The 10,735-nt window shown below is 26.0% G+C and overlaps 1 pseudogene across 1 annotated transcript; it reads right to left on the bottom strand.

Moving 5' to 3' along the window:
• Positions 1 to 479: 479 nt before the first annotated feature.
• Positions 480 to 6,573, bottom strand: LOC149062334 (uncharacterized; annotated as a pseudogene). Its single transcript, XR_016189320.1, has 6 exons — positions 6,243 to 6,573; positions 5,971 to 6,165; positions 5,304 to 5,375; positions 2,113 to 2,372; positions 1,677 to 1,866; positions 480 to 655 (listed from the first exon to the last, which is right to left on the bottom strand). The product of XR_016189320.1 is annotated as an uncharacterized LOC149062334 (transcript).
• Between the last annotated feature and the right edge of the window lie 4,162 nt (positions 6,574 to 10,735).

The raw sequence follows: 10,735 nt of genomic DNA, 5'->3' as shown, positions 1-10,735 counted from the left end.
AATATTTGAAATTTTCAGTTTTTATAATAAAATAATAAATAAATTAGTAATAATTATATTTCATTCATAAATTAAAATTTGTGTAAAAAAAATATATGGCATTTTTAAGGGAATTTTTGGCGATTTTTTAGAGCAAATTTGTAGTTTTTTAAGTACATTTAAATCCGGGCCCTAGTCATGTATATTAATATAAAAAATAAATAAATTTATGAATTTAAAGTTACCATTTTAGTATTAATAGTTTTTTTTTTTTACCACACAAAGTAATACTACCCAGTCAAAAAAATATGTTCTATCTATGTATATCCAAAAATAGTTGTAATAGTTTGAAACATTATTCGTATAGTTATACTTAAAACATTACTTAAAATATAATTCAATAAAATATTGTCTTAAGATTGAAAAAAAATCACCACCACCTCCACCGCCACCACCACCACTACCACTATCACCATTATTAATAAGTATAATGCTGGATTGTCGTATCTTTGTCCTTTGATCTGTTATTATTTGCATTTATCGTAAATTTATTGCAAATCCAATCGAATTTTGGTCTGCTCTGCTTCATCATATCACTCTTTGGCGTGTTTTAACCAGACACGAATTGATGTTTTAATCTGCTCTTCATTACATTTGAATTTTTCCATTACGACGTCTATAGAAACAAAAACAATTTTAATGATACTAATTATTATAACTTAAAACAACCGTCATTAGCTACATTCATATATTTTATCCAAAAATTTCTCAGCAAAATAAAAATTATTTGGAAATTCTTTATTGTAATTATACATAATATGTGTAATAAAATAAGTCAAGAATTTTAATTTTGCCTCATGATGGTAAAAAATTTAAAATATTAAAATATTTTTTGTTATTTTTGGTATACCTTGAATGTCCTATTTATTCTATTAGAAATAAATTGCCTAGGTATACCAAAAGTAACTTTTTATTCCAAAAAATAAATAACAATAATATAATAATATTTAAAATTTAAAAAAATTATGTAATGTTAATTCTATGGTTCATGTTTCTAATAGTCACATTCTAATATGCATATATATCATGAAATATGGTTACTTGTTAAAGTTCAATTACATAAAATTATGAAATAACAAATATAATTTAATAACGTTGTATAATATTAAATCATGATCTTAATATTTTATCATTATTAACTAATTAAGATCTTGGTTTAATAGAATACAACATTATTTAACTATATTTTGTCATTCCATAATTTATAATTGAATTTTAACTAACAATTCTGCTTAAGGGGATCGGTGGTGGTGTATATTTAAGGAGTTAGGTATAGGCAATATTTAAAGTGCGTGCACGAGTTATTTGTGACTGTGTGCGTAGTAAATGAGTAATGTACATATTAGAAACATAGAATAAAATTATGTCGTAAAATACTATAAAAGTGTGCAACCATTTATATTACAGTGAGGCTTGGTTAAATTTAAATTGAAGGAACCGATCAAAAAGTGTGAGTTACCCGTGAATTTGAATTATCCAATTATTAATGCAATAATCGGAAATTCTTATGATCGAAAAAAAGTTTAAGGTATTGTCGACTTTGAGTTAAAAAAGTTCGACTTTACAACAATATCTTATCATAAAATTAATTCAATAATTAGTAGGAGATATTCTAAAACATAGGTGTAGGTACTTACCTATAATAAGTTTGTATATTTTTTTGTTTTGAATGTTGATTTTATTAATGGTTTCCAGTGTTGGACGTTTAATGTACGAAGTTGCAGAGACCGTTATTTTGGATGCTACGTTCCTTGTAAACAATTTTGTTAAGATTTTTACCATTATAGATTTTAAATCAGGACCAGAATATGATAAAAGTTTAGTTTTCTGAAACAATATCAAAATTTAGTGAGCATAGATCAACAGATCGTGAATTTATCGTTTCTAATATCTTAAAAATGAATTGTTTTTTTATAATTTTTAGTTAGGTACGAAATTTAAATTGTTCATGAATCTTTTATTACATCATAATATTGATTTTTAGACACCATCAATCGAATTGAATAAAATGTTAATATTTTTTTATTAAATAGAAGTATTGATAGAAATCAGATAAAATACAATTTTACTTACTAAAAGCTTATAGTATTGTTTTTCAATCAACAAATTTTCCAATTCAATCACATCGTCCAATGTTCTTAAAGGAAAGTTTAAAGTAAAATGATTTTCAAATTCTGACGACACCTTATCTACCAGCCTTTCTGTTAATTTTTTTCGGTTTTTTCGGTTTTGTTTTTCTATTAAATTGATAATTTTATCTTGATTAATCAATGATCTTGTTACTCTTGTGTTCATACCCGTGATGACTTTTTCAATAAACATAATTTTTTTATCTATAAAAAATTATTGACGTTAAATGTATGTTATCACACAAAAATACCGCGTTATAAGCATTAGAAAAAGAAATTACACCTAAGATAAATACTATCATATTGGTTTTTAAATACATTTTGATTTGAGATATTTATCTACTAAAATGTCAGATTATTTTTAATCAATTAATAATGTATTTTTTTTTATCGATCTCAACACATATTTAATTCTGTCCAATATTTTAAATTAATTAAACATTTTAAGCACATTTATTTATTGGTTTTGCATTTTTTTGTGTCTGTAACTTTTTAATACAAGAAAAACGCTTTGAATAGTGAGAAATTTTTCCCCTCTAATTTGACAAAAAATTTTCTAAATCAAAATGCTTGAACATTTAATATGAGATCCCTCATTAGTTTTTCCTTCATACAAATTTAAAAATTTTCGAAAATACATATACACAGCTTTTATATTCTGAGCGGAGTGATGAATGTATTGATTTTACAATGTTGTGTTTCTTTTTGTGTCTGTGTATATGATAAGTTGTCGAAATAATGCTTCGATTTTTAACTTCAGTAGCTTTTCCGGTTGGAAAATGAATCTAGATGGTGCTAAGGGAGGTAGAATTTCTCACTAGTTTTCAAAAGTACCGGTAAAACGGGACGCAAAATCAATTTTTGAAAAAATCGAATTTTGCTATTGGTATAACTCTAAAACAAACTACCGTAGATATATGCAATTTACACTGAATGTTTATACTTGCATCTTCTGTACATAATAAAATTTCAAAATGTTTAAAATATTTTGAAATTATTTATAGTCAGTTGAAATTTTTAAAATTTTCGAAATTTTTAGTTTTTTTTATATAAATGACAAAAAATGTTATGCTTTTGGTAGTAAAGCTTCAAAATGTAATACAAGGCTTCTGATATATTTCCACAATGGTAGTTAGAAAATATTAAAAATATAGTCACAATATTTTAATAAGCATTTAAAATTTGAAATTTGATTAAATACAAGGAAATCACAAAAATTTGCAATTTATTTTGAGTTAGAAATTCATAAAAATTTATCTTTTTAAATCTAAGATTTAAAAATTCAATAAAAAAATTTTCATGAGTTTTGTTTACTTTTATCAAATTAAATATGTCTACCGAAAGTTATTATAATATTGGATTATTATGTATGATAAATTATAACAATCACTCAATTTCTCTATTACCGATGTTCTTATTTTGTTGTTATTCAAAAAATAATAACTGTAGAAACTTGAAATTTTTAACTTATGTTTATTTTATTAATTTCTATACTTGGTAAAATTTTCAACATATTTCGACTATTTTTACATTATTTATAGACATTTGAAAATTTACGTTATTTTAGGTTTTAATTCTATAAATGTCAATAGAATTTTAGGTTTTAGATCAAAAAGATTCAAAATTTAATACGAGGCTTCTAATGTACCTATTGTTACAACGACAATTAAAAAATATTAAAAATATATAGATTTTTTTTTGATAATAACTTTAAGTCAAACATTGATAAAATGTATGAATTGTAAATTTACAAATTCTTAGGTTGTTAAAAACGTTCAAATTTTATTAGCTAAGGATTGAAAATTAAAAACAAAGTTACATCTAAGTAGTTAATTCTGTAGGTAGCAAAAATAAAAACTAAAAACTTTACAAACAGTTTTTTTCTAGTTATTTCAAGTTCAAATTTGGATGAAATTACCTATTGAAGAACCAAAAATAATAATTTTAGTTATGTTATTGTAGTTTAAAAATATAATTAATGGGTAGGTACTTTAAATTGTATATACCTACTATGAATTACTGAGAGAGGTGTGCATAATGAATCTGATTGGATTAATTTGGAATTTATTTTATATAGGTAGGTACCTACATTTTTTGTTGTTGAAATATTAACAATATAGTTAATATAGTAGAAAACTATAAAATATACTCGACTGAAAAACCATCTTTGATCAGAATCGTTTTTCATATACAACGATATTATAATATTATCAATGAATTCAAATTTAATACCATCCATTATAGATACCCACTTGTAAACTACTGTACAGCAGATCGACATCTACTTCCCGCTTTTTTTTTAATATTTATTTTAAATTCAAATTTAAAGATCTACCTACCTATCCTTTAATATTTTTAGTGCCCCAAGTATTTAATTGTATAATTCAAAAAATATTTATTTTTAAGCTTAGATCCAATTAGGTATGCATATTTTTATTTTCTATAGGTACACAATTGAAAAATATTAAGAGTAATTTTAAACTGTTCATGTCATAATAAGTTATTAACATCATAATAAATTATTTACACCTCTCCAGTAGAATCGGACTCTACGGTGGTTTATGTTAAAAGATAAATAATGATACCTATATGATACATCTAGATGGATTCAATTGTTAAGTTTGATGTATGTCCAACTTACCCTGTACCTATTACTTACAGTAATAATATATATTAGGCTGATACACCGTTTCCCCTTAAAACCGTTTTTAGTGTGCAATTTTTAAGCTCAGAGTCATATAATTTAAAACGATTTAAAATACCGTAAATCAATAACGAGGTACTCTTGAAACTTACTATAGGTACCTACAGCAGACCAGCAGAGCGTATACTTTCACGTTTTTTTTTTTTTTTAATTCTTGTCAAATAAAAGTTATATAAACAGTAAAAAATAATTTTTCCTACATTAATGAAACTGTAAAATACATTTAGACTTTTAATTATGTATAATTACATTTGAGTTTAACATTTAAGTTAATAGATCAGAAATGTGATTTTAGTTTTCATTGAAAGATGTGCAAGATTTTAATGCCTACTCAGTTATTTCACACTTGAAAACATTAGAACCTTTAAGTTAAGAATTAGTATTAACTTAATCTAATTTTGTTTTAAATAATATTTAAATGAAGTACTTACGAAGGATGTTATCCGGGTCGGACACATTTGGTTGTGATACAGACGTACCCTGCTGTAAGATTAGATTATTACCTACAATCAACAGATATAAGTCAAGTTTACAAAATTAGTAAAAATATTATTTATACTATAAGTGCTAATAGACTAGGTATTTATTTAATATGAATACAAAATACGTTTACCAACGACTGGCATATTGCTAAAAAAAAACTTATGGTGTTTTGACTTTTTAAGTAGATGGCAATAGTTAACACAAAACATTATCGTAATATAAAATAATTCTTATCCCGTCTCTCGAAATTAATATTTTCTCTGCGGCCTTATTATACAAATTAAGTATCAGTATAGTTTTGTTACTAACTCAGGTAACGCGCTAATATTTCTTGAAGTACCAACTTATCATAAGAAAAAAAACCATGATAATTTATCGTTACTAAATAATGGATCCTACAGACTATTGTGAATATAGATACACTACTCGACTACTCCACCAACACCACACCACTGGTGGCAATAACTGTCATAGTTAAACCAATTGAAGGCATGCCTTTGACAATATTTCTATTAAATTCAATATCGAAACTGTTGAGTTTAGTAAAAAATATCATTGATGCGCGGAACTATGTACTCAATACTTATTTTATACGATGAAAAAAAATACAATTACTTGGAGACGAAGTGTTTTGGAAAGAAGTAGTTGGTTTATTTTCATTGGTGGTATCACAGGTTAAGTTTTCAGCAATAACTGTATTTTTCAACGGGATTTTAACAGTAAATGGTTTTAATTTCGTCGACTCTGTGGAAGAAGTAATACATTCTGAAAGCTCGGACACTGGAGTACCACTATATTTTTTTGGACAATCTAAAATATATAAAATATATGAGATACATCATATAATTTCATGTCATATAAAATACATTAATAAATATTAATTATACAGCATATGGTTGAACTTCTAGTGGAGGTAGTTGGAACATTTTCGGCAATGCTATCGGCTGAAAGATTTTTTGTATTATTGGTAGTACTGCTATTAATCGGCGTTGAAACGGTAGTTAGTTTTTGCATCATTGAATCAGGAAGAGCCGGTAGGGGCATCTGAAACTTCAAAAGCTTGGATGGTGACTCACTGCCATTCTTTTTGTTTTTGACATTTGGCGAGCTTAATTCTTTAGGTGGAAGATAGTATTTGTTGGCATATCCATTGCGTGGGTTTTTAGCGCCAGTTTCACTGATGGAACTATTATATTTGAACCATGCTAATTTACCCATTATTTTTACAAACGAATCTAGGAAATTAAATTAATTATTATGTAAAAAAATTAAAATTTAGTTACAACTATTAATATTGTAGTGTCTGTAATGGATATTAAAGCCAAGTCTCTATAACTCAAATCTCAAGAGAAATAAAAATAAATAAATAAAATAATTTATTTTTAGATTTATATACCTCAAACATAATGTCATAATTTGAAAACACTTAAAGGAACAAAAAAAAAAAATCGAATTATAGAGAACAAGGCTGGAATAAATTATTAAGTCATTACATATCAAATATTTACAATTCTTTTAATATTGAACATTATTTTATTCATGTATTTTAGAACATTGTTCTACAATGTACTGTTTACTTATAATATCAATTACCTATATGTGAACATGAAAAAAAAAATTAATACATTATTAATCGGGATATGCCATTTTATGTCTCATAATTATACCTACAGGTTTTCAACTTGTATTACATAAAAACAATTTCTTATCTTCACATTAAATATTTATTTTTCTAAATAGTCAATATTTTTTTTTTTATTATACAAGGCTAATCAAAAATAGTTATTTTAAATCATATTTTAAAAATATATATATATAAGAAGACATTTTTTTTATTTAGTCAGCATCCCTATATAATAGAAGTATAATTGGTTCATTATTTAGAAATTGATATAGAAAGTTTTGAAATGTTTACCTTCAGAATCAAATATTTTATTTGTACATAGAGGTCAGTACCTAAAGTTAACCTACATATTTCTAGTTTTTATAATTATTTCTAACCCATAACTGAATTGAAAAATTAAAAGATTTATGAAAAATTTAACTCCAGTATTATAATATGACATTTATTTAATGTCTTGAGAAAAATAATGAATTTCAATATTTTAATTTAACATTTTACTCATCAAGGGGACTGCAGTCGGTCGTGTTTTAAAGAGATCGATATAGGCCATTTAACATGATAATATTAAAGTGACTTGTAAGTGTACGCACAAAAGTGTGTGTGAGTTTAATTTGTAATTGTTTTCGGTCAAAATTTCCTAGAAGCTAACCGTTATCGACATAAAATATCGTAAACAATAAATAAATTATGCTGGTCATAAAATGAATAGTTTTCAATAGGTAATAATTAACTTTATATTTTTTCTTAAAGTTTATACCTAGATATAATATTTAGTATTTATAATGAAAGTCAGGAGTGGTGTTGGGACGGTAAGCATAATGAAATTTAAGGGTACAATAAATTCATTTTATTGATACAATTAATTTTCATTGATTTAGATACCTGACATTGTTTTAGAACGTGATTCAGACAACTGGGCACCGAAACAGCTACCTACCCATATTTTATGAAATATAAAAATATTGTAGGTGTACGTAATATGACAATATTGTCTTACCTCAAATTCTCCATTTCCATGAAAATAATAAGTGTAAAACGTCGTCTGCTGATAGCGAACAGACTAATACTACTTATAAGCAAATGGACCGTTATAATATTTATTGTTTTTGGTTTATGAATACATACATAATATCCAACTAAAACAGTGATGTATCGCGGATCATCTGCCATCAAAATGTTATGTAAAACAGATCTCTATGAAATGACCTGTATACATTATTACTATAATAAATATTAAAAAACTGATACATGTCTGAACCTCCAACATCATCGATGTTTTATTTATTATTTATACATAACTACAGTTATCATGATATCATATGACAATATATTACTAAGTTATGAAAAAAGTGTACATACTTGTAAGTTGTTTGTAATCGCCTCCCTCTACCGCGCATAATATACTGTTGCAGTATAAAATGTATCACTCCACTACCGGGTTGACCATCCGTTGTACTATGATACATTTTTTATAGCGTTACATACTTCTTTCAAATAAAAGTAAATAATAATAAAAGAATGCTTATTATTAATGGCAGCACAGCTAATAATTTTACACGCATAAAACAACAATTCTGAAATCATTAACAATCACTAAACCTTTTAACACATTTGTACACATTGAATGTCAGTATTGAACATCTCAGGAAATACCTCATTAAAAATAATTTTCACCCAAAATTTTTTTATTAAAATGTTCGTTTTGTTATATAATTATTATGGTTATCATCTATTATTATGTCTTATCTTATATTATTTTTTCATTATATTATTCAAACCTATGTACCTATATCTAACCAATCACGAATCAGCACAGCTAATATAATATTGTATTTTGTAAAATTTGTTTAATTATTTGAACTTGTAATAGCATGTGTTATACTGACACATTAAAATACAGTAGAAGCCGCTTATTAGGAACTCTTTGGGACCAAGGTGAAATGTGTCAATTAACCGATTGTTTCTAATAAGTGATTGGTTTATACTTCCGTTTATGTGATTTATAAGGCCAGTCCGCCCCGGGACAATTTGTTTTAATAACGCGATTGTATCAATTATTCGTGTTCTTAATAAGCGAGTTCTACTGTACATTAAATTTAAAAAAAAAAAATTATTACTTTTTTTAAATTAGCTTATGTATATTGAAAGGTAGACTACATACTAACTGATTAAAATATAGTTAAAAATATTATAATAAGGTAGTAAATAGAGCACTTACTAGCAGACTAACTTAACGTAAGATATCATTGAAAATAGAAATGGAAGGAAATATTGATCATGAATATCGAAAGACTGATGACGTAAAGTCGGGAAAATTTGAGTTGGGTCCCGATATATATGATCGCTCAAAATAAACACAAGATGGTCCACGATAATATTTGATAATACTCGAATTAACCTAACCTAACGCACAGGAATCGTGTTCCAGTCACTCAAATTGCATCAATTTACGTTCTTTTCTTAAGAGGACGCCAAACCCACATGTGCTGACTCCATCTTACAAAATTTAATGTACAACATAGTAAAAACTGTTTTGCGTAGTAAAGAACTTACAAGGCTACAGTCCTAACTAAAAATCGAAATTGTCACACTAAAATAAAAAAGAGAATTTGTCTTACAGTGCATCTTTGTTTTTTTTTAAATTTTTTATATTAAAAATATAAAAAAAGTTCTCATTGTTTAAAAATTAATTATTTTAAACTTAAATTACTATTTTGGAATTTGTGATATAGAAAAATCTAAAACATTGTTGTACTGTAAATGTTCTCCTCTAAATAATGTAAAAATATCGTTTCCTAGATATGACAGTTATGACTGTAGCTTTCTCGGTTTTTTACCGCGTAAAACCGTTTTTGTTATGTTGTACGTTTGTGAGACAAGAGTTATACGGGTGTAGCGTTCTCTTAATAAGGGGCAACAATTAGGCAATAATAGGTGATTCCGTTTCCGTCGCATTTTAATCGAATCGTGAATGGTGTAGATGTGATTAAAAAATTACTATACAAATTTTAAATCTCTGGATCAAGGACATTTTTTTTTTCAATTTTTGTGTATATCCATAATATTCTGGTATTCTACATACCCAATCTACGGCATCGATGGATTTTTATACTAATTTGAAACAACTTAGCGAGTGTATAAAAAAAAACACGAATCAATTATTTCGCTGAGAAATATCATTAAATTTAAAAACACTTACATATTTAATCTTTTTTTAATAAATTTAAATGTCTGTTATATAATATAGTGAGCTTGTTCATTTTGAATCAATTACGAGTAATATGAATAGCAAAAATTAGCATTTTAAACAAATCATTATTTGTAAATAGGTTAGATGGAATTCACAATTATTTTCACTTTGGATTCAGTTATAAATATTTTATAAGATTATTGTTATGTATTAAAGTTACATGTGATTTAACTGACATAACCTCGGTAAAGTTATCAGTTATCACTAACCTGCTGGTTAATTTTAACATTATAATTTGAAATTTGAATGTGTGTCTTTGATGTCAGTATATTTCTAGTTTATCGAGCACCCTAAATTTTGTTTTTTTTTCAACTCTATGTGTACTTTTTAATACCAAAAACTATGGTGCAAACAAAAATTGGAGCAGATCATTAGTTTTGAAGTTGTATACATAAGTCGTAAGTACCAACCCATAAGCAGTGACGGTGAAAGGTTTTGTGAAGCCCTGGGAAAATAACATTTTCGAGGCCCCTAACTTTAAAGGCAGGAAATATGGCAAGTCGGAT

Source organism: Diuraphis noxia, unplaced genomic scaffold, assembly GCF_037042655.1.
Source record: "Diuraphis noxia isolate RWA-SAM2 unplaced genomic scaffold, SU_Dnox_SAM2 contig0001, whole genome shotgun sequence".
Lineage (NCBI taxonomy): Eukaryota > Metazoa > Arthropoda > Insecta > Hemiptera > Aphididae > Diuraphis > Diuraphis noxia.
Note: the sequence above shows the minus strand (reverse complement) of the source record. Positions and strands in the feature narration are given on the sequence as shown.